We start from the raw sequence: 24,945 nt of genomic DNA on the forward strand, positions 1-24,945 counted from the left end.
GATTCTTTACCAACTGAGCTATCAGGGAAGCCCGACAGACTGTCTTAGGTCCCCTCTTCTCCAATCTCCAATAACAGTTTCTTTACTGTTCCAAGCTCTTAGGAACTCCTCAGCACTCTTCAGCTTCTGCTCTCTGGTGGTCTCGAAGTAAACCACAGGCTTTAGGGGTTTTGTTACATTACTCAGGTACAGCACTGAGGTGCCCAGTCTCCAAAGAAGGCCCCATGAACAAGACCTCTGGTATGGTCCTCCCACACTGAATCTGACCTGTGACCTGTGACCCATGCTAACATGTGGAATGCACTGGATATACACTGCATAAGTTTTGGATGTAGTCTTTAAGGGGACTGGCAGTTTCCTCTTCTTCTTTTTTGAAATATTCCCTTCTGGGAGTCCTCAGCTGCCATCTGGGAAGTCCAACCACCCTACTGGAGAAATCACATGGAGAGAGAGGCCCCAGTGGGGATGAGACTCTCAGAACTGTCTAGGGGAGCAGCTAGGGATGAAGGCTGATCCTTCCACTGGAGGTCCAGACTCACAGCTCTGGTGTGGAGGGGGTACTGACTGGGTTTGGGTCCTCATTCTGTCTGGAGGCCTCAGGCAACTTGCTTAATCCTTTTGTACCACAGTCTCCTAATGTATAAAAATGGAGATGATGATGATGATGAAAAAGAGGAAGATGAAGATGATGACAGTTGTTGGAGGGTTAAATGAGTACTGGGTGAAGCGCTAAGAACAGAGCCTGGCTCACAGGAAGTGCCTATGTCAACATTTGCCAATAGAGGAACAAGAGCCAGGCTTGGGCAAATGCAGAGAAACTGAGATACCCAGGGCCAGTATCCTGCACTCACAAAGGACAAGGGGATGGGGAGAGGTCCTGAGATCTCAGGCAAGGCTAAAACTTGATTTAGCTTCTGGAGATGAAGGCAAGTCTGGCCTCCTTCCCAAAACCATGCTAACCCCCCCACCCCCACACACACACTACAGCAGGTACCAAGATCAGAGCCATATGAAAGTCCATTCCCTGAGAACAAACACCCTCACGTTAGGTCAGTCAGTCCAGAAACGGGACCGTTCTGCAAGGCTCGGCATGCACGTGGTGGGGATTCCACACCTTGTGACATGTCTTGTGGAAGTACATCTACCTGTGTGCAGGAGGTGTCTTCACATCTGTAGGAAAGCCTGCAGCGGGTCCTGCGTGTCTGTGAGAAACACAACAGAATAGCCAGTGGTTACCTGTGCAGGCTCTGAAGCCAGACTGCCTGGGCTTGAATCCCAAATTTACCAATTATTAACATTAGCTTTGTGACCTTGAGCTGTGACCTCTTTGTGACTCAGTTCACTCATCTGTTAATTGGGATAAGTAACAATACCTACTTCATGAAGTTGTTGTCATCCTCTTGTATAGCATTAGATCAATGCCCAGAGTATAAGAACTTTCTAGTAGTCTATAATTACCATGCATAACTGTATATCACGTCTACAGAGACAGATTCAAGCACTTCTACAGAAAGGTTTAAGGGTGTCTATATGTCTTTGGGTAGGAGAATATACATATCTAGGTGAATGTGTCTCTTTGTATTTCCTTAGGTGTATGAACGAGACCTTTCTGCATGGCCAGTGATCATAATGGCTGGCATTTATTTCGTGCTTACTGTGTCAGGCATCACCCCCGAGAGTTCTACAGGTATTCACATGGAGACACACGTGAATGGGAACAGCTGAGCACTTTTGCAGACACATGTTGGTAAATACCTGCAAGTGTGGCTTGTTAGCCTTGCCTGGTGAGACATCCTGAGTGAGCTGTGTGAGGGATGAAGACTCCCACCAGCGCCTGCCTGCCCACAGCATTCGAGTTGGGGGCAGAAAATCACGCCCACCACTCACCCCCTTCCCCAGGCTCCTAGTTAGCTTGAATCCTGTTTTCTTTCCTCCAATAGGAGAGGGTGATGGCGGAGTCTGGAGAGAGGCCCACCAATCACAGCCTTCCTCTCATCCTATGCCTGCCTTGGTCTTGCCTTGGCCCCAAGGAGCTCAGAAAGGATTCCCGCTGGGCTGAGCCATCTTTCCACATTGTGTGCTGTTTTTTTTTTTTTTGCTGAGTGGCATCTACTTCTGACTCACTGTGTATCCTCCCTAAAAGGACAGAGTCTAACACGAGCAAGATAGTGAATTATCCCCGTGGAAAAATCCTTCACATTTTACCTGTTAGGTATCCTTTGTCCATTATCCAATGTTGTTAACATTTCAAGCATAAAAGGATATTTGAAAATCTATGAATGTGTTTTTCTTTCTTGCCTTTATAAATACAAGACCTTCATCTTCCTTAGCCCGAGGCATCCTCTCTGCCTGAGGAGAGATGAGGATGGAGTTTCGACACAAAAAGCACAAAAGAAAAATGCTGTAATGTTCGGCATCTGACCTGCAAAATATGATTATGTGGTAAGTCAAAAGTCTTCTAAGCCATGCTATGCTCTTGAGAGCATATTTTCCGGATGCCTTCGTTTCTCTTCTTGAGTGTGATCAAGGCATTCTATGTAAGGGATGCCTGGGCAAGAGGAGGAAGTCCCATCTGCTTTGCTCAATAGAGGGGCCCTGGTGACAACCCTGCCCGTCTCCCAGGCTGCTCTGAACCTACCTGCCTCTGTCTCCAACACCAAGGCTCCGGGTAAGGCAGAGGAGCCTGGGAAGCTCAGCTTCACAGGCCAGCCTCAGTTTCCACAGGCCTACCTACAAGCTGTGAGCCTGCAGGTCACCCAGGGTCACGGCCACTCAACAATGAGATGCCACAGGAAGGGAGGGGACCACTGGGTCAGTGGGAGGCCCTGTGGGAGGCAGCCAGGGGCACCACAGGGGCTCTGGCCGGACAAGCGAGACCAGACCACGAGTCACAAACTCAGCAGGGACAAGCTACCTTGCCTGGAAACCAAAGGACACCACACCCCAGGATCCCAACACGTGGCTGCTGCCAGCTGTCACACAAGCTGCCCTGTCTGTCCACACACCTCCACCTTGCATCGGTGGGAGAAACTTAGGAAGTGTTCAGTTTGAAAACAACACTTTCTCTAAGCAGAATGAAAATCACTAAACAGGACAGGCTAAACTCTCAGGTCCCAGGACGTTTAAATCAAGTGGGACATTTCATTGTTTTTCTCATTGCTTATCAGATAGGAGTTGGGGGAAAGGCCAGATTAATTATACAATAAATAAAGAAATGACTTTTTACTCCGCACAGACGAATTGAAGTGTGAGCGATATTATCAACCCTAGTACACACACACACACAAATAGAGGACCTTCCCCATTCCCACTGAAGTGCCAGCTGGCCTGGCAGAGAAGAGGTCCTGGCCTCCTCCAGGTGGGGTGGGATGGGTTGTGGCAGAACGGTCCCTTCACCCCAAGTGCCCACATTAACCTCCTTGGGCTCACACACAACGGGACTCAGCCCCCTGGCCATCTGTGCTTTTTGGAGAGAAAGAGCAAGGTTTTAATTCTCCTTCCAGGCCCTTCCCACCCAGGGCATTTGGGCTCCTGGCCCTGGCCGCTGTCTCAGAGGCTGTTCCTATCCCTCCCACTTCCTCTGGGAGGTGGGAACTTGGGGTGTGAACTGAGTAAGGCCCAAGCTCCGGCCCACCGGGACAAAGAGCGCACGCGAGAGGAGCGATGCTGCCACCTGCTGGAGTCCAGAGGGACAGCATGAGGAGCGGTGGTCCACGGCCCGGGGTGGGCCACGGCAAAGCCCTGGCCTTGGATGATTCTTTCCTTTTTCCAGAACTGTATCTCACTTATTCCTCCATTTGGTCATCTGGTTTGCAATGTCAGTCATCCCATTTTATGGATGAGGAAACTGATATCCAAGAAAGAGCAGAATGATCTCTGACATCATAAGACTTGAAGATGGGTTGACAACAACATTTGACCTCCAGCTATCCAGCCAAGAGCTGTGTCCCCAGCTCAGTGCTCAGACCAGGCTGTCCTGGGAAACAAGAAGAGCCCCCTTAGGAACAAGGTTGATTGGGCCACCCCAACATCCAGGGAGAGGGTGTAAGGGAAGGGGGCGTGTACATGTCCCTGCTGAGACTAAAGCAGCAGGTAGCAATAATGACCCTGGAATAGCTCAGTGCCTGATATATGTCTACCACGATGCATTGCTTAAGGACTCACACACACATGATCACACAAATCGTTTCAGCCATTCTGGCACCATTTTCTGAAATGCCGCAGGAGCATGCTGGCTACTAGGACCAATGCCTGTCCTGATTAACTGGGCTCCTCCGTATCTCAGAGGGCCCACCCCACCTGCATGGTCCCTGTTCAGAGTTCTCAGTTTCATGGCCTCCCTGGTTCCCCAGTCCTCAGGATCTAGAAACCAGCCCTGCATTGCTGCTGGTGGGCAGGACTCCCCAAGTCTCAGAGTGTCCACCAGAGTACCCACACTTGGCTCAGCTATGCCTGAGGACACCTGCATCTCAGACTAGCTGACTAGGGTGCCCAGACTGTGGCCAGAGTTGGCGCTGCCATGCCCCAGGTTCTCCCCACGGCAGGGCCAATTCCCCCAGGCCCTCTGCCCCAGCAAGAAGGACGCTGGCCCCTCTGTCTTTGTCCTGCCGTGAGTAACTGCCAAATGGGGAGACTGTTTGGTTCAGAGACAGGGCTGGAGTCTAAGCCCAAATAGCCTTGAAATGCACCACCCTCAGGTAGCCACACCAGCCCTCGGCTCCATCTCAAAACCACAGCACTAATTGAGGTTTCTCTGAGGTGGCTGAGAGGGCATATTATGAAGCCATGAAAACACAATTGAAGAAAAAGAATGGGGAGCGGATATCAGGATGGGCAATGACTTTCCCGGCAAAGAAAAGCTTATACAGGGAAAGACATGACTTAAGAAAACGCTGAAACTTCTGTACACCCAAAAGTCTCAAAATAAAAGGCAAGCAGGACTCAGAGGAAGAGTTTTCCATACTCTTAACACATTTTTCCACCTATGTCTTTTAATATCCATGCTGCCTTTTTGTCGGAAACATTAGATTGGGCTTTTATCTATTAAACAGAAGTTTACTTATTTTGAAACCTTTGAAATTTGAAACTTTGAGTATATTACCTAATGACTAAAAAAAGAAATGGCATCTTAAATATAAATCCAACAAAATATTTTCACTGAGTCTACACGAACAGCTGATGAATGAAAATTTAATATTTAAAAACATTCCTGGTGGTCCAGTAGTTAGGACTCTACACTTTCATTTCTGGGGTCTGGGTTTAATCCCTGGTCAGGGAACTAAGATCCCACAAGCCGTGTAGCCATCCAAAAATAAAAATCCTAAGGGGATTTCTGCCCCAGCCCCCAGCTCAGACAACTGGGAATGGCGGAACTGCAGAAGTGATTAAGTTTGTCTCCAACAGCCCGCCCCCCTCTGCTTTCTGCTCCCTGTTCCACTTCCAAGCACCCCTCTTTCCCAAAGGCCCCCAGTACCTTCCCTCCCTCTTCGCCACCCTCACAATCTGCTCTCAGAGCGGCTCTGCTAAACTGACGCAGGCTGGGGGACTGAGGAGGGTGGGGACTGACAGGCGGCCCACTTGGGAAAGCATTAAGGAGCAGGAGGAAAGCTGGGCAGACATTGAGTTCAGACATTACTTTCTGTTCTGACATCGACCCTCCTGCCCAGCCCACTGCTAAGCAGCTGTGCTTGTGCTCATTCGCCCAGTCACGTCTGGTTCTTTGCAAACCTTTGGACTATAGCCTGCCAGGCTCTTCTGTCCATGGGATTTTTCAGGCGAGAATACTGGAGTGGGTTGCCATATCCTAAGCAGCTGATACATAGCAAAACCTGGCTTTCTGGCACTAGTGTGGGCTTTGAAGAAGAATTAAAAGTTTGTCTCAGTGATGTTGTCTTTTGATGCGAATCTCAAAGGCCTGAGCCCTGGGGCAGAGCCTTGGATGAGTCCTTACATAGGAAACAGGTGATAGCAGATCAGCTCGTGAGGGCCAGCATCCTAGGAGCCGGTTTCCCAAGTGGCAGGGGCGGCCAGAGGACAGCTGGGATCTTTTGTCAGCAGGGGGTTGACAGGCAGATGACTGGGGGTCATCCCTGGCCCCAGCCCAGGCCTTCACTGGGCAGAACAGTCTGTAGGATGAGAAAAGTACCTTCTCTCTGCCCAAGCCCTACCCCTGCACCCACCATGGCGAGGCAAGTCCCCTTTCCCAATGTGTTTTGTGCACACTGGGAGGTGATTTGGGCCAGTGTCCCATTAGTCCCGGGAGACAGTCCCCACCCCTTCTCCTGACAGCTGCGCTCAACTGACACCCTCATAGCCATGACTCTGCACTGGCCCAAGCCTTCTCCTCTCCAGACCTCCTGACCTTCCCTCCCCTCTCTTTTGGCCTGCCAGAGTCCAGGAAAGGCAGAAGGCTCTGTACAGGCCCCAGGTTGCCCAATAGGCTGCAGATAAAAACAAAGCTCAGCGGCTGGTCCCGCTCGAGTGCCACTGCTAGGGGGAGCCCTCTGCCACAGGGGAGCCCTCTACCACAGAGCCACAGCGCCACCTGGTGGGAGAGGGCCGTCAGCGCAGCTAGGTCAGGGCCAGCCCAGACACCTCTTGGGTGCCTCTTCCTTTTCAGTCTAGTCCCTGGGGTTCTTCCCTAGATCCCAGGAGAGCCCCATCCTGAGAGCTGATGGATGACTGTCAGGCTGAGGTCCCAGCCACCTCTCTCTCTCTCTCACACACACACACACCCATACACATAGCAAAACACGAGGAAAGGGCCTGGGCTTCTGCGTCAGGCAACTGTATCACTCCCATCTCCACTGGTTGGAATATGTCTGAGCTCAATCACGTAACTTCACAAGCCTCAGTGTCCTGCCTCTAAAATGGGAGCAATATAAAGGCTGCTGAGGAATAGATTAGATAACAAAGGCCCTACAGCAGCGGCCAGATTATTGCAAGTGTTCAAAAAATAGTGGTTTCCTTTCCTATCTGTTTGGGCTCAGTGCCTAGGAAACCTAGACTTACCCAAAGGCGGGGCCAAGGAGACAGCCAACATCCAAGTCTAGGACAGGAAACGTTTCCATCTCAGCTCCTTCAAGAAGCCATTCCAAGCGATTCCATCGACTGCCATTTGCCTCTCTCTGAACACGTTCAGTTGAGGGTGACTGACCCACCTGGTTTGCCAGGGACTGAGGGATTTTCAGGGAAGAGACCTTAGGTGCTAAAACTGGGGTGTCCCAGGCCAACATGGATGCACTGGTCACCTAACGCTTACCTCTTCACACAGGCCAGTTCTAGGGCTTCCCAGAATCACAGGCTATCGCCCAGGAATCTGCACTGTAACATCCCCAAGGTGATTCTCATAAACACCAAGTTGGACTTCTCTGGCGGTCCAGTGGTTGAGACTCTGTGCTCCCAAGGCAGGGGTGTGCGTTTGATCCCTGGTCAGAGAGCTAAGATCCCACACGCCCAGCTAGCGGCCAAAAAAGAAAGAAAGAAAGGGGTAATGGACTTATAACAGACCAAAGGAGGGAGAAATCCAAGTCCTTTGTTATTCTAAACACAAGTCACTGTCCGCACCCACTCTGTGTTTTCTCATCAGCTTCTGGTGGGAACGCTACTCATCAGCTAGATGGGAAGCCACCTGAGGCATGACACACACTCAGTGACAACACCTTGGAAAGACTCCAGAGAACTGTCTGAAACCCAGGCTCCAGACCCGAATCTGCACAGTAATCTAGCAGCAACAAGAGCATGTTTTCTATGCAGCTTTAGAGTTTACACCCATGTATTGCCCCTCTACTATCTTCCATTCATTCATTCTTTATCGAGTACCTATTAGCTCAGCACAGGGGGAATTAATATCCTAATGGTAGGAAATAAGCAATTGCCACTTCACAAAATAACTTTTTGAGATTTTTTTGATGTGAACCATTTTTAAAGTCTTTATTGAATTTGTTACAATATTGCAGCTGTTTCCTGTTTTGGTTTTTTGACTGCAAGGCATGTAGGATCTTTAGCTCCCCAACCAGGGATTGAACCTGCACTCCTTGTTCTGGAAGGCAAAGTCTCAACCACTGGACTGCCAAGGAAGAAAGTCCCTAAACAGTAATTTTAGATAGTAGTGAATTCAAAGGCACCCCTGAGGATATCTGACTGAGCTCTGCAGGTTACAGAGCCAGCTCCCTAAGATTTGGGTGAAGATGTTCCAGTTGAAGGAATGGCTGTCACAAAGGCTCTGAGGCACAAACAAGGGACAGAAAGACTCTATGGCTGGAACGTAGTAAGCGGGGTCAGAGTGCTGGGAACTGAGGCTGGAGAAGCAGGCAGGGCCTGATAAAAACAGCTGGGGCCTTTCAGACCACTGTAGGCCTATGCATCTTGTTCTGCAGGCACTGGAAAGCCATTGGTGGTTTTAAGCGAGAAAATGACAGGATCTGATTTGTGTAATTAAAGGCCCATTTGGGCTTCAGTGTGGAGAAGAAACAGGAGAAGGCTAAGAAGTAAAGGCAGGGAGTCAGTTTAAGAAGCTACTGCAGAGTCCAAGCAGGAGATAACAGAAGCTGTGGATGGAGAGAAAGGCAGGGCCCAGTATACAGAGTAGAGGGAGATCCTGGACTTGCTGATGGATTAGATCTAGAGGGAGCAAAAGGGGATGATGAAGGCTATTACCTAAGCTTTTCACTTAGAATCCAGATGAATGGATGAAAGGACCATTTGTGGGATGGGAAAGACTAGGAGAGCAGGTTTGGGAGGGAAAAAAAAAAACCCAAGTGTTGTGCTTTGGATGAGTCACTCAAGCAGAGGTGGCAAGTGTGCTGGTAGCGGGGCCTAGGCTCTGTGCAAAGGCACAGCGGAATATCTATGAACTTCATCCCCAGGCCAGTTTAAGAGCTTGAATGACTGGATGCTGCCATTTCCCTCAGAAAGGAATTCTTATTAAGAAATTTGAAAAATCAGTCATCAATATAAAAGGATGTTTTGTACATAACATCCATAATAATTGCAAGAGTCAAAATCCCTTTTGGTTACAAGTGAAAAACTCAATCTAACTGGCCATCGCAAAGGGGCACTTTTTTAGCTTGAACATTCAAACCACGGAAAGAGAACCCATGAAGCTAGTCTTCAGAATCAGAGACTCAAACATTAGCAGACCTCTTTTTTAATTATTATTATTAATTTATTTTTATTTTTGGCTGCACTGGGTCTTTATGGCTTCCTGTAGGCTTTCTCTGGTTGCGGCGAGCAGGGGCTACTCTTCATTGTGGTGCACCGGTTTCTCAGTGTGGTGACCTCTACTGTTGGAGAGCACAGGCTCCAGGTGCTCAGGCTCAGCAGCTGCAATGTGCAGGCTCTAAGGTGCCTGGGCTCAGTAGTCATGGCTCACAAGCCCTACAGTGTGGGCTCAGTAGCTGTGGCACGTGGGCATAGTTGCTCCATGGCATCTGGGATCTTCTCAGACCAGGAGTCAAACCCACTTCCTTCACTGGCAGGCAGCTTCTTATCCCCCATTCCTTCCCTGGTCGGGGAACTATGATCCTACATGTTTTGCAGCCAAAAAAACAAAACATGAAACAGAAGCAATATTAAAACAAAGTTAATAAAGACTTTTTTTAAAAGACTGAATATGTCTACTCCTTTCATGAATATTTGAAAGAAAGTCATATGTCCCTCTTCAGCCTGCTCTTCCCTTGGACCCATATTCCTTGGAGTCTCAATCCTAGTCATCACTGATGGCTTATTGTTATGGGAAATAAGAGGAACATCTAGTCACTTGGATTATTAAGGTCAGGAGTCGTCAAAAGCTCCGTGGGGAAAGGCAGGGAGCCAACAGAGGGGGAAAGATCCTCATCCCACCAGGCTTTCCCTCAGGATGAACCCTACCCCACCCATCCGCCAAGGGGTTCTGTTCCCAAAGGGCCCGCCAACCAACAGGGAACCTAGAAACACTTAAAGAGAATTCAGTTTCACAGTTTACATTAAAAAACAAAAAACAGATAGCAGAAGATTAATAAATTTAGAATAAAAAGTTGAAAGAAGGCTAAGCGGAAATGAATGCAAAGACCAGGTATGAAGGGAAGGGTGTGTAATAAAAGCTAGAGAAGGAAATCTACTCATTAACCAGAGTATTTAAAAGAACGAAATAGTTAAGACAGAACAAATTTTTAAAGATAAGAATAATTAGGAAACATGAAGATAATAAAATGATAATTGGCTAAATGATTTTTTAAATGACTGAATATTATAAAACTAAAAGACTCAACAGAGATGGGTTAAGCTGAAGGCAGCAGGGCAGCGTCTAAGGGTCAGAAGGTGGAATCTTGTGGACTTTTTCTAAGCCTGGGTTCTCTCCAGGGCAGCCCTGTAAGGTGAGGTCCTCGGCCAGCCATGCCTTATGTCAGGGCCTCCAGTAAATGCCACTTCCTTAAATAACCACTGGGGAGAGGCACTGAGTGGTGTCTCCCCTGGAACTGGAACTGGAGGACATGAAAATGCCCCATATAGCATCACTTGGCCCAGGTCCTTCAACCATTGCTCTTACGATGTGAATTCTAGTGGCCTCATACACATGGACCATCATATCATAAACCCTCTTTAAAGATAATTTTACATATATAATTTTATATACATATTATGCTTAGTTGCTCAGTCGTATCCAGCTCTTTGTGACCCTTTGGACTGTAGCCCACCAGGTTCCTATATATGTTATATATATGTATGATATTACATTTTATATATAATATAAATTACTATATATAAAATTAAATATAATCATACATATTTATATTTTATAGATATCCAGTTCTCAGACCAGCAATCCCACATATAGAATCTATCTCAAAGATAAAATAGCAAAATATTCAAAACTTCGTGAACTTTATTGCAGCATCATCTACAAAACCAGGAGACTGAAAACATCCAACTGTTCATGAGTAGAGGACTGGCTGAATAAACAATGCTACATCCACAGGAACAGAATACTATGCACTGTGATAAGGAGTGAGGAAGAGTCCTATTTACAACTTTGAAATAACCAGAATACACTACCTGTGGAATCAGCAATGAATATAAGAGCTTTTGAAAAAAGAAGGAGAGGAAGTGGAATACAAACACAGACGTGTCTTTGTTTATGTTTTTTAAGAATAAATAATGGAAAGATATATCAGTTCAGTTCAGTTCAGTTCAGTCGCTCAGTCGTGTCCGACTCTTTGCGACCCCATGAATCGCAGCACACGAGGCCTCCCTGTCCATCACCAACTCCCGGAGTTCACTCAGACTCACGTCCATCGAGTCTGTGATGGCATCCAGCCATCTCATCCTCAGTCGTCCCCTTCTCCTCCTGCCCCCAATCCCTCCCAGCATCAGAGTCTTTTCCAATGAGTCAACTCTTCGCATGAGGTGGCCAAAGTACTGGAGCTTCAGCTTTAGCATAATTCCTTCCAAAGAAATCCCAGGGTTGATCTCCTTCAGAATGGACTGGTTGGATCTCCTTGCAGTCCAAGGGACTCTCAAGAGTCTTCTCCAACAATATATCAAGAAAGCAATTTTTAAACTATCACCTATACAAAAAAACAAAGAGGAAAACAGCATTAGAGGACAAGGTTTAGACTTCTTGGAATAAACCTTGTTTTGTAGTTTTGAGTTTAGAAGCATGTAAATATTTTAGATAAATAAAAAGAAAAAAAGGGAGGATATATGTATACCTATGGCTGATTCATGTTGATATATGGCAGAAACTAACACAATATTGTATAGCAATTATCCTCCGATCAAAAATTTAAAAAGAGATTCTTAAAAATGTAAAACAAACTCAATCAAAAGGTATTTACTGAGTATCAAGTTGATAGCATAGCCACAGAGAAAAATTACTTTAAGCATAATACTTCAAATACTGTATTTTGAATATGAACTAAGGACAAAAGAAATCACAAAGGAATCTTAAACTGTAAGCAATAATCTTATTATGAGAAATAACATATAATATTACTTTAAAACTATTATGTGGTACAATATAGCAAATAAATAATTATGTAAGAGTTGTAAAGAACTAGTATTTTTAGAGCAAGAAAAAAGCAGTACAAATATAAAATCAAAGTGTATAAATTCTGTAATCTTACATTTGAATTGGAAATATCACTATAAACTCGAGCTTTATTTTTCTCTCTTTTTTAAAAATATTTATTTATTTATCTAGGCTGCACCAGGTCTCAGTTGGATCTTCACGCAGGATCTTCGATCTTCATTGTGGGATATTTAGTTGTGGCATGCAGGATCTACAGTTGTGGTAAGTGGGATCTTGTTCCCTGACTAAGGGTCAAACCCAGGTCCCCTGCATTAGGAGTGTGGAGTCTTAGCCACTGGACCACCAGGGAAATCCCTACTTTTTTCTCTTTAAAAAAATATGCATGTCCTAGTTCTGTCTCTTGGAAAGGCTTGGAAATATGACAACCGCAGAGTAGCAGTAAGGAACTCTAGCACACAGATTGTGCTCACCTAAATAACATTTCCCACCAAAAAGAACCACGCTCTTAGGAGAAATGGCCAATTCCAGGATTGAGAGAAGACAAGTACAAAATGCACTTCGAAATGTCTTGTTATGCCAGAAACATATCATATCTCAGATTTAAGATTATGTCACAAAGACCTGGGAGCCAACTTAATGGGACTTACCCTGGCCAAATATGGGACAAATTAAGCATCAACAATGGTAGCAGGGTCAGCTATAGAATATAGGGTCAGGTAACAGAATCAAGACTTCACAACAACTGTAAACATTTATAAGGCCAGTAACAGAGCCTCCAACAACATGAAGAAGGAAAAGATGGAACTAAATGGTGAAACAAGAAAATCTATCATTGCAGTTGGTTATTTTCATGTCCTTCTCTCAATAGTAGCTAGAACAAGTAGGCAGAAAAATCAAAGATACGGAACGTTTGCAGAACTCTATAACCAATTTGATATAATTGATATCAACAGAACATGCTGCCCAACAGCAGCACAGTCTGCATTCTCTTCAAGTGCACCAGAATCAGATGAAAATCAGGAAAGCAATAGAAAAAAAAAATCTATGAAAGAAAAAACTAGATATGTGAAAAGATAAATAAAAGTGGAAAACATCTGAGTTTGATCAGGACAAAAAAACACACAAATGATCGATATCAGAAGTTAGAGGGGACATCACTACAGATCCTAAAGACAAGAAGTAAATATTATGAATAACTTTATGCCAATAAATTCAACAAATTTAATGAAATAGATAAAATTTTCTAAAAGACACAAAATGCCAAAACTCATTTAAGAATAAATAAATAACCTGCATAGCCCCCATATTTATCAAAAAAAAACAAACACAAAACCAAAAACTGAACTTGTGGGGTTTAAAAAAATTTTTCCTACAAAGAAAACTGCAGGCCCACAGTACTTTACTAGTGAATTCTGCCAAATATTTAAGGAAGAAATAATACAACATTATAACACTGAAAACTATAAAACATTGTTTAAAGAAATTAAAGGCCTAAATAAGTGAAGATACACATCTTATTTATGGAATCAGAAGGTTCAACATTGTTAAGGAGGCAATTCTCACTCAACAGATTCCTTGTAAAAATCCCAGGATATTTTCATACAAATTGGCACACTAACCCTAATGTGTGTATATATATAGTGTGTGTGTATATATAGTGTTATGTGCTGATTACTATAATCATATAAATATATATAACTTTATACGTGGTATGTATGTGTTTGATTACGGTAACCAATACGTGACACCACACTGACATATAGCTCATAAGATAGAATGAAGTCCAGCAAAAGACCAGTACTGCTGCTGCTGCTAAGTCGCTTCAGTCATGTCCAATTCTGTGCGACCCCACAGAGGCAGCCCACCAGGCTCCCCTGTCCCTGGGATTCTCCAGGCAAGAACCCTGGAGTGGGTGGCCATTTCCTTCTCCAATGCATGAAAGTGAAAAGTGAAAGTGAAGTCACTCAGTCATGTCCGACTCTTCGAGACCCCATGGACTGCAGCCCACCAGGCTCCTCCATCCATGGGACTTTCCAGGCAAGAGTACTGGACTGGGTTGCCATTGATTGCCATTCTTGTCAAGCTATGAAGTCAATTCAATCAGGAAAGGGTATGCTTTTCAACAAATGGTGCCAGAATTGGATATCCATACCCCAAAAAAGAAAAATTTAGACCTCTATTCACATCATACACAAAAGTGAACTCCTAAAGGTAAGAGCTAAAACACAGAATACAATCTTGGTGACTTTGGGTTAAGCAAAAATTTCTTAGCTATAACACCAAAAGTATCACCCATAATTGGAAAAAAATGGATAAATTGAACTTCATCAAAATTTAAAAGTCTGCTTTTCAAGAGACACCATTTAGAAAAACAAAACTCAAATCACAGCTGAGAGAAATTGTTTACAAAACATATACACAACAAAGGAATTACATCTAGAATATACAAAAATCTTATAACTCAATAATAAAAACATGAGTAACTCAATAAAAAACAGGGCAAAAGCTTTTAAAAGATAATTCACCAAAGAAGATATCTGAGTATTTAACAAGCACTAGAAAAGCTACTCAGCATCATTAATGCAGTTCATTGTATGTCAAACATACCTTTTTAAAAAGCTGTGACATAAAAAACTCATTGGTCACCTATGGGAATTGTTAGAGCACCAACAGATTATTCTAAAGATTAGTAGAAAAAGGAAGCATCCAGCAATATTATCTAACCTTTTCTATGTGAATAGTGCTTTAGGAAAACCAAACATTCAAAGGAAAAAAAGGTTTTTTGTTTTTTTTAAGGTATCACAGTCACAAATACAGAGGCAATAATAGAATTAGAAAACATTATTGAATAATCCTTAATATAATAAATCTAGACAGAGCATCAACAGCTGCTAAAATCATTAGGTCGGAGGCTGATGTGGCATTTCATAATGCATGGACCAGGCTGACCACACCTGAAATCGTCAGTAAAAGCAGAACAACCAGCCATTATGTACTTGCCCTCTTGTGATACAATAGCATATAGTACCAGCTATAATCTTTTTTTTTTAATTGAATCTTAATATTACCAAGCTTCTAGATCTAAATGTCAGGGGGACTGAAGAACTTTTGAAATGATGCCTTGTTATTCAATTAGCCAAATTCTGTGGGAAATTCTATAGATCAACAAACAAATATCAGGGAATTCCCTGGAGGCCCAGTGGTTAAGACTCCAGGCTTCCACTACAGGGGACACAGAATCAATCCCTGGTGGGACAACTAAGATCCTACATGCTGCGGGGCCAATAATTTAAAATAAGAAAATAAACATCATAAAAGAGAATGGGTAATTAGTATAAATGAAAAAAGAGAGACAGATTTAGATATTTAAGATATATTGATCAAATTTAGTGTGTGGCCCTCGCTTGGCTCTTGATTCCAATAGACCAATGGTAAAAATATCTTTTAAAGCTAAGTGCAGACATTTGAACACAGACAAGGTGTTAGATGATGTAGGGGCACTATTATTTATCTTGTTTGGTATAATAATGATACTGTGGTTATGCTCTTTTAAAAAGTGGCTACCTGTTGGGTATACATAGTGAGGCATTTACAAGTCAAATTAAACTATAGCTGGGATTTCCTTTAAAATATTTTGATGACTATGATAGGGGAAATTGTTGTGAGAATGAGATAAACGACAATTCTCGAAAGTAGTGATGGATGGATATATATTAACTATATATATATTCTCTACTTTTAAATATGGTATTTTTTCTACTTTGGATATGTTTGCAATTTTTCATAATAAAGAACTGGGGATTTTGTTTGTTGACTTTTAAATAGGTTGTGTTCACACAGGTTATAGCCATCAGGTTGAGTTCAGCATGAGCATTCCCTATCTTTACCCACACCCTCAATGACTGTCGGTCACAAATGAGAGGAGTGAGTCAGTGGTGAAGAAAACAGCAAAGCAAGTGAAGTGGGTAGAGCAGTGGCAGCTGGTACCCACCTCTGTGTTTGGGATGAGTGGGGAGTTATAGGACTGTGACAAACGGGAGATCACAAACTTGCTCATCCAAAGGGGAGGAAAATGTTGCCATGGGGGAATAAGGGCTCGGGGTGGACAAGCCTTCTAATTTTTCATCGAAAACTTGAAATCTAGGCATTACAGTAAAATCTCCGGATGTATAGGCAAATGATTATAATTTTTTTCAACACTTTACAAGTCAGCGCTAGAAATGCAAACAAAACCTGCCTGGAGGCTAGATTTGTTCCACAGACTGCTGTTTTATGATCTCTGACACCACACCATGTAATGCATTATGTAGTAATGCATTAATAATCGGATGATATTCTCAGCAATTGAATCACAGGGCCAGGACGACTGAGGCTGTGCATATCCGATATGCCCAGATTCTTTATATGCAAACAGCTGTCAAGCCAGGCACTGACCACTTTGAACTCTGAACTGAATACAGGCTTACAATTATCTCTATCAAACTGTATCTTGTCACTTGTCAGAAACATTTGTCTCTTATTCTAGCTTCAAATTCTACTGAATTTGCACTCCCTTCCAGCTCTTTCTAGCACACACAATTTTAATTAGCTTGTTCAAAGCCATCTACAAAGTTAATGTCAACCTGTGTGTACAGTTCAGTGGAGTTCAATGGGTGGGTCAGGCTTCCCTCCAGCTAGACCTCTACAGATATTCAGCTATAAATTCACCCTGCCTTCTGAGTTTATCCACCTCATATTTATCCATCTTCCTCCCTGCATACAGGTCTAATCCACTAGTTTTGTGGTGATAGGAATGCCACCTCCTTATACCTGTATATGTAGTACTTTATGGTTTTTATAGCATATTTCCATAATTTTCTGACTTGATCTTTATCACCCTTCACAACCTTTAAAAGTCCTATCAACTTCACATTAAAGACACTGACCTACAAATCTGCCAGTGGTCTATTTGTTTGTTTGTAATCCACTAACACTCTATCTGGTGATTTCTAGCTTAAACAGAACAAAGACAACTAATTTAGCTTACCTTCCCACTTCACCGCCTGACCAGAAAAAGAGCTCCCCAAACCACCATCATTCCAGCATAACCTGAAGGAACAGAAACAATATTTAAGAAGAATGTTCTAACCATTAGAGTTGACAGAAAGTGGAACACATCACCTTGAGAAGAAATGGCATGCTGATGCTAACACTTTTCAAATAGGAGCTGGGGTTTTGTAGAAGGGATTCCCAATGTGGACAGGTGGTTGGGCAGAATGATCTTTCTTTCATTTGTTTCTGTCCACCTTGGGGGCCCACTCCATGCTCAACTCTTGGCTGAGCTCTTGGAAATATCTGACCAGTTCTTGCAATGATAACCTCTGAAAGTTAAAAATTACACACCTGGCAAATGTGACTGTTTTTACGCTTTGTACATTTTAACATTAATATCCTTTTTAAAAATTTTTCAGCAAATGTTTTTAAAATGCCAGCCTTTTCTCTATTCAAAATTGAAAAAAATCCATACAATGCAATATTATCCAGCCATAAATTAAAAAAAAAAAAGTACTGATACAAGGTAGGACAGGATGAATCTTGAAAACATTGAAAGAAGCCAGTCACGAAAGACCACACATTATGATTCCATTCATATGAAGGTCCAGAAAAGGGGAAATGTAGAGACAGAAAGTAAATTAGTGACTATTTAGTGGTGGGGTGGGGTCATAGCTGAAGGATACACGATTTCCTACTGAGTTGATAAGAATGTTTTAAAATTGACTGTGGTGACTGATGGTTGCACCTATCTGTGAAAGCACTAAAATCCACTGAACTGAAACTAAGCGGGTGAATGGTAGGGTATATGAGTTATATCTCGATGAAGCTATTTTTAAAAAAAATAAGCCAATTTTTTGCGTCGGGGTGGCGGACAGATATTTGTTTCCAGGCTGGCCAGATTTCTAAAGGGGAGCCCTCGCCATCTGCAGAGGATGAGCCTGTGAGCAGAAGCGTCTGGTCCAGCCAGGTTAGGTGACGAGGGACGGACTTTCTCACATTCCAGGTGGTGCGGGGCTTCCCTTTCGGAACCGGGGGCTGGGGTTAGCAGTCGAGGAGACAGACAAGAGCTCCGCCCACTTTCTCAGAGCTTTCCAGGTCTTTCTTCTCAGCACTCCCGGTAGTATTTCCATCCCAGGAGTTTACTAGCACACCCCATAAAAACAGCTGAAAACACGCGTATGGGAGAACGTGTCCGGGAGGCCTCTCATCCCAGCTACTCTTGGTCTCCACTTCGCCCCACCTCCCGGGGATGTGGGGCGCCCCCCGCCCACCCATCCGCAGGCAAAGCGGCCCCCGTGCCTCAGGGGTGCGTTCACGTGCTGGAACATTCCAAATCCAGCTGGCAGATATCCTGCTTAGAGGGGGTACTTCTGAACATGGGGTGTGCGGCGGGCAGGAAAGGGTATCCCTAGAAAACGTCTGTTCTCCCGTCTGCCAGCGAATTCCACCCGTCCTGTCTTGACACCAGGGAGAAGGGGCACAAATAGGGAGGAAAACGCCCAGGCACTTTTCCCAAACTCTGCAGATCCGCCCAGGGAGGCCTGGAGGCCTGAGGAGGGGAGAAGGGCCCGCCGTCTAGGGGCTCTAGATCCGAGGGAGGGGCGACGACTAGTTAGTAGTAGTTAAAAAGGAGGACAGCGACCGCTCCTGCTCTGGGCTTCGCGGGAGTGGTCGCTCGGCTCCCGCCCCGCCACCCAACGCGCACCCCGCCGCTCCTGGTCCTGGGTGAGGGGCAGCGCCCGGGAACCGGCTCCGGGAGCTCGGGCAAGCCCCGTAGAGAGGGCGCCGGAATTTTCGATGACGAGACCCAGGTAGGGCCCCATCACCGGTGCAGCGCCCCTGCGGTCCACATCCCCGGTCCCGGCATCCGGGACTGGGTGCCGTTAAAGGAAATGCCTAGGGAGAGGGAGCAGCAGGTAAACGTCCGGGTTCGGGGGGCTGGATGGTTCGCGGGGGCAACAAGTAGCTTGGAAAGCGAGTTAGAGGAGCGGATACGAGCGGCTTCCTGCCTGCAGCGGAGCAAAACACGCAAGCAGAGCAGTCAAGAGACAGGAACTGAGGAGTGTAAAGAGAGACTGATTCGTTTCCTTGAGCACGGAGGTAAAAGTGGGGGAACGTGCGGGTATCCAAAAGGGTCATGCTCCAGGTGAGGCTCGAACTCACAACCTCGGCATTGCTCTGCATGTACTGCTGTATAAGTACCGCGCGCTAACCGATTGCGCCACTGGAGCTCTGCTCACCCCGCCTCGCGATGGCTCTATCAGGGTTTACTCAGGCCCCGTGCGGGCCTCTGCGGAGCATGCGCACCTTCGGCTCGGCACGGCGGGAACTAGCCGGGGCCCCGAGACCCCGCAGCTTCCGGTCCAGCAGCTCCCGTTCGAGTTAAGGCCGGGAGGCTGCGGAAGTCTCCGTCTGGAATGGCGGGGTCGTGTGGCAGGGCCTTGTAAAGAGCTCAGCCCGCCTCCCTGAGCAGCGCGGGAGGAGGAGCCCTGGCCGCGGCGGTCTGAAAACCACCTCCGAGTCCTCGGTGTGGAGCTTCGCCTGCCGGGAGCAGACCCCGCGAGGAGCCGGTCTCACCCAGGAGACAGGCTGCGGCCGGCGGGCGGGCCCTGTTGCGAGGGATGGGGCGGCCTGGGCTCCGGGGCCGTAGATGTCCCGGACGACTGTCCCTGCGCCCTGCTCCAGCCTGCCTGGTGAGCGGGAAGACTCCACCCCCTAACCTGCGCTCCCTGGAAGTCGGTGGGAGCCGGGAAACCCGCGAAAGAGCGAAGCCGGTTGAGGCTCCAGAGAGTGCCGGGGCTGAAGTGGCCTTCGAGCTTCCAACACCGGACGGGGCGGGGATTTTACCGTCAGACCCTTGTTGTGTCCCGAAGGCTTTCTACTGCCCCTTACTCTGTCCTGAGTGGGGTGCTCGGGCACTCAGGCTGAAGAAGTGTCCCCGAAATCTTGTCAAGCCACGGGCGTTCCGGGGACACGATGATAGTCCGAGTCTTCAAGAGGCTGCAGCCTAGGTTCCGCGTCTTTTGTTGGGCCACACAATGTATGTTTTGTTTAAAGCGAGTTCCTAATACGTAAAATCAAGAGGTCTCCTACAAATATCTGGATATCCATTTCTGTTTTTAAGCGGAAAGTGTAAACCTTACCCAGGACTGAATTATGACTGTCCCGCGCCTTATGCACTTCGTCTTTGTGGGCCCCTTTCTGCATTAAAAAAAAATTTTTTTTTAAATTATGTTTTGCTGCTATAAAACACAAATATAATCCAGGCTGGATTTATCGTTACATTTATTATATTTTTTCTGATCCCAAATTTTAATGTAAACATTCTGGAGAGTTCTAGGCACTGTGTCTGTTATCCTTGACTGATAACTCTAGTGGGGACCTCTGGGAGTTTATCAGCAGCCTCCTCCACCAAGTCCCCCGACCCCTTCCCTCTCGGATTCCCTCCATCGATTGTCGATTGTCGCCGGCGCCTCTGTTGGCATGTTGGTCACCCTGTTAGATGACCTCTGCTTTCCTGGGAGAGCCAGGACAACAAACAAGACAACACTATGTCAATAAATTTAAGAACCATCACGAGCAAGGGATGGGGGCAGAATAATGATCATGCATAATCACCGTGTTGAAGGGAAGGTAAGTGTTAAGTTGCTCAGTCATGTCGGACTCTTTGCGACCCTATGGACGGGCTCGCCGGGCTCTTCTGTCTTTGGGATTCTTCAGGCAGCAATACTGGAGCCCGTTGCCATTTCCTTCTCCAGGAGATCTTCCCAACCCAGGGATTGAACCCCCGGTCTCCTACATTGCAGGCTGGAACCTTTACCGTCTGAGCCGCCAGGGAAGCTTAATCACATTGATGGTGCTGACTGTCATTAACAGGTTGTGTTTGGGTGATGAAGTCAAGAGTAGGATTGTAGAAAAGCCTTGAAATTGGAGCAGAAAAGACTGGAATGGTCAGGCAAAGGCTGAGGTGACAGACACAGGCTCTGTGTAAGGGAGGGGCCTCTGAAGGGGGTGTTTTCAGGAAGGTCAATGCTTTGTGCATACTGTGGTGTGCACCCAGGGAAAGGAGATAGGTAAGCCTCTCCAGATGGTTTGTGAACTATGGGAGATATGCATCCAGAGCTCTGGAAGGATGGTCAACACCCCTGCAAGATCCCTTCAGGCTGATGGTGGATGCAGAGCTGTTTACAAAATGCCAGGATTAGGGCTCCTTGGAGCCGACTTTGCTGGGTCCTTGGTAAATCAAGGACAGCAGAGAGTGAGCCTTTGAAATAAATCCCTCCTAAAACACAGAACAAACTCTCAAGGTAAAGGCATGATTTGCCCACAGGTGGGAATAATTTTTCCCCTAAATTGAAAGGGGTTAATTTCCTAAAAGACACGAAAATAAGTTATGGACTCAAACACAGCATCTGCTCAGATCCAGTAGCATTTGCAGAGTCTGCTCTTTCTTGCTCCTAGCTCCTCAGGTAGAATATTTCTGGTGAACTATAAGGAGCAAAGATAGCCCCTGGTGGTCCAACTTCCCTTTCCACGCTTCACTTTCAGATCTTGTATTGGTTCAAGCAGATACTGCTTTGTATGAGACCCTTTACAGTTTTGGTTCAGCAGATATTAACTGACCGTGGTTGCGCAGGAACGGAAGGCAACACCTAATACAGCCTTTTAGAACTAAAATAGTTTAATCCCCAAGGAAATTAGGGCTCTAACGGAGGAATCTGGTGAGGGCAGTGCTGAGCCTAGAGAGGGTAGTGTCAGAACCTGTGCTGCTAGAGAGATTTTTCAGCAAGAACGAGTATACTGAGACCTTCAAATCACTTAACCTCATACACACCCATCCTGAAGAGCACTGAACGAAGAGTCTGAGTCTGGCCCTCCCCGGTTGTGTGACTTTAAGTAAATCTCTTACCCTTTCTGGGCCTGTTTCCTCATTTGTGAACTGAGGTCTAAACCAGAGTTTCCTATCCTATCTTGACTGGAGAATTCCTTTTACCATGTATACCCTTGACAACAGCTTGCGCTGATTTAATCATGTAATAATTTGTGTAATGTGGAACAAAGAAGTGATTCTTAAAACTTATTTTAGATATATGTATGATATTAAAATAAACTTGAGTAACATCCATAGTATCATAAGACTAGTTTCAACTTCCCATTTACCATGTAATGCAAAATGTTTGATTTAATTATGTAAGGGAAAAGCATGCTTTGTTAACAGTCTTTAAAAGAGCATATACTGGTCTTAGGACAAATGTATTAAAATGTATGAAATGCAATGACTCACTGTAGCATCGAAAATAGACACAAACTGCTTTCCTAACTGAATGTTTAGAATTTATGCTTTTTGCACTTTAAAAACTGGTTTATTTTTATTACTTTCATGTTTTTGTGTGTCTAAATGATGAGCTAAAACAGAAGGGTTCCGGCTGCTGTGTGTAAGCACCATTCTGCAAATAACATGAAGCGGGCGTGGCTGGTCTTTATTCCTAATAATGAAAGACCAAATTGGATATAATGATCACCATATTTTGTCTTTTTGGTTTTTGCTTCTGACATACAAGATAAACATTTTGATTAGCCGAATGCAATTTGCACATCAAGTAAATGAAGACCATCTTGAACTAGATTTGTAGAATTTTCATTTTATGGTCTTCTTTTACTTTATTTCAGCAAACTTTTTATATTTTATGTTTTTAGCCAGCATTCCATTATGGTTGTATATGAAGCAATATATGATTTTAGATAGGTGCTACAGAGGAGTCAAAACTCACCACTTAGGACCCACGACTGCTGCTGAATCATAAACACACATCTGGTATTTAGGGACCACTGCAGGTGCTGGTCAGCAGGCCTCAGATGTTCCCAGAGTGATCTCACATTCATGGGGCAAGAGGTTGAATGAAGAATTATTGTATTATTTTTCTAAGTAGAAATAGAGAAGATGCTCTATCACCTGTAACAGTGAGAATCATCTTGAATGTCTTTCAGAACTTCTAGGATTTGGCAATGTCTAAAATCCCTTCCTATCCTAGTAGTCCATGATCCTTACCAGCACCACATGGAGAATGACCCTTTATTTGCCCTTTGGAGGAGAAAGATGTGTCGGTCTTATGGCCCAAGCTCTAGGGAAGTGTGATACAGATTTGAACCAATTACACACAGGAGAGGAACATGATAATTTGGGAAAGTACAGATTCCCTTGACTCTGGATTGAAGCTGAAATGACATGGTGAGAGCCTGTCAGAGGAGAAAAACATTTAAAGACTGATGGCATTTCAGTGTTAGTATGGGGAAATGAACACTGTTCAGTTTTCTTGTTTTTTTAAGACAGTTAAGCAGAATCTATCCAATACATGTCCTTTGACCCAGCAGTTCCACTTCCAGGAGTCTCTGCCATAGAGACATTCAAACATGGGAACAAATATACCATATTTCATCAAATCTGAGTTGCCCTATCCTATAAAATGTACCATGACTTTATGTGATATTAGAGAAAGAAAAGATGCTGCCATTTTAACAACACTGTGCTTTCATGTCAGACTTTTTATTTTGTACGTATTAAAAGAGCTCTTTTAGACAAACCCAGACGTACATTTTAAAAATCATATATCACTCTTGAGAACTATTTCTTTTGGCTCAGCTTTTCAGCCTCTTAGTTTCTCCCACCTACAAACCGAACAATGCTTCACGGAGCAAAGCAGCTCGGGCTGCACTTCTTCCTGAATCTGGACCCCTCCACACCTGGGCTGTCTTCAGTTTTGCGTATCTGTATCTATTGTGTTTCTAACTGTTACCAGTGGGAATAGTTTGACAGAAAATAGTATGTAAAGAGTTCGTGTGACCACGTTTTTATCCTCCAAAAAGGGACATTCCTTAGAGTGAAAGGGGATGTTGTAATAACCAGCATGACGGTGACTGCAGCCGACCGCTAAGAGCACAGGGCTGTCCTAACCATAGGCTGCTATGTACTGCCTGTTGTTTAGTTTCTAATTCGTGTCTGACTCTTGTCCTGTAGCCCACCAGGCTCCTGTGTCCATGGGATTTCCCACGCAAGGATACTGGAATGGATTGCCGTTTCCTTCTCCAGGGGATCTTCCCGACCCAGGGATCAAACCTGCGTCTCCTGCTTCGCAGGCAGATTCTTTACCACTGAGCTACCAGGCTATAAACACATATAACACAAATAGAAAGGATTCCCTATGAAATGTCGTCTAATTATGAGAATGTAAACAGGGTGTGTGTCAGTTGTTAACTTAGTGCTTCTCTGCTCGAAACACACCATCTCTGCCCTGTGGTCTCGCCAGCCAGCACCACTGTTGTGCCCCATCAGTGGATGGAAGGTGCCAGAAGAACGCTGAAGGGTCTTCTCTTCCTCCTTCTACAGCACAGCTGCCAGTGGGCGGCTTCCAGTTAGATTTTGCCATCCTCCCAGCGCAGCTTCCTGCTTGCCAACCCCAGCCTGCAGCGCCTCGGCAAGCTTCTCTGCCATCCAGTGAGCCCCCACCACGCACCCACCAGAGAGTTCCGAGCCTCAGCTTCGGTGGAGAGGGAGGGCTCTTTCCAAGTTTATCCTTCCGTGGGTTTTCTCTGTTATCTCTGGAGGTAGAGGCTGCTCCCTCTCTCCGTTATTCCTGTATCCGTTAGAGGATTCCTTTTACCCCACTTAGTAAACAGCTTTTTATATTGAATTTTCCCTGTTCAAATTACTGCATCCTGAGTGGATTCTGGCTGGATCCTAATTATTTCTTTCACTTGTCATATGAGAACAAAACCTTTCAAAAAATATGGAGAACAAGGGGGCAGGTCAGTTAAAAAAAATAATAACACACAGTGCTTACCATGTGCCAGGCAGTGTTTAAGAACTCAATAGCTTATCAACCAGTTTAATCTTCATGCCAATC

General features: G+C 45.1%; 2 long non-coding RNA genes and 1 other non-coding gene across 3 annotated transcripts; 1 reads left to right on the plus strand and 2 right to left on the minus strand.

Moving 5' to 3' along the window:
* Positions 1–10,846: 10,846 nt before the first annotated feature.
* On the minus strand, positions 10,847–20,030 carry LOC138437006 (uncharacterized). The gene is made up of 3 exons (XR_011255722.1): positions 19,285–20,030; positions 17,037–17,098; positions 10,847–11,546 (listed from the first exon to the last, which is right to left on the minus strand). It is a non-coding gene; the product is annotated as an uncharacterized lncRNA (long non-coding RNA).
* On the minus strand, positions 19,183–19,275 carry TRNAI-UAU (transfer RNA isoleucine (anticodon UAU)). Its single transcript is given in 2 exon segments — positions 19,183–19,218; positions 19,238–19,275. It is a non-coding gene; the product is annotated as a tRNA-Ile (tRNA).
* On the plus strand, positions 19,404–24,732 carry LOC138437007 (uncharacterized). Its single transcript, XR_011255723.1, has 2 exons — positions 19,404–20,677; positions 24,060–24,732. It is a non-coding gene; the product is annotated as an uncharacterized lncRNA (long non-coding RNA).
* The last annotated feature ends 213 nt before the right edge of the window (positions 24,733–24,945 follow it).

The sequence above is a fragment of the Ovis canadensis genome, chromosome 3, assembly GCF_042477335.2.
Source record: "Ovis canadensis isolate MfBH-ARS-UI-01 breed Bighorn chromosome 3, ARS-UI_OviCan_v2, whole genome shotgun sequence".
Taxonomy (NCBI): domain Eukaryota; kingdom Metazoa; phylum Chordata; class Mammalia; order Artiodactyla; family Bovidae; genus Ovis; species Ovis canadensis.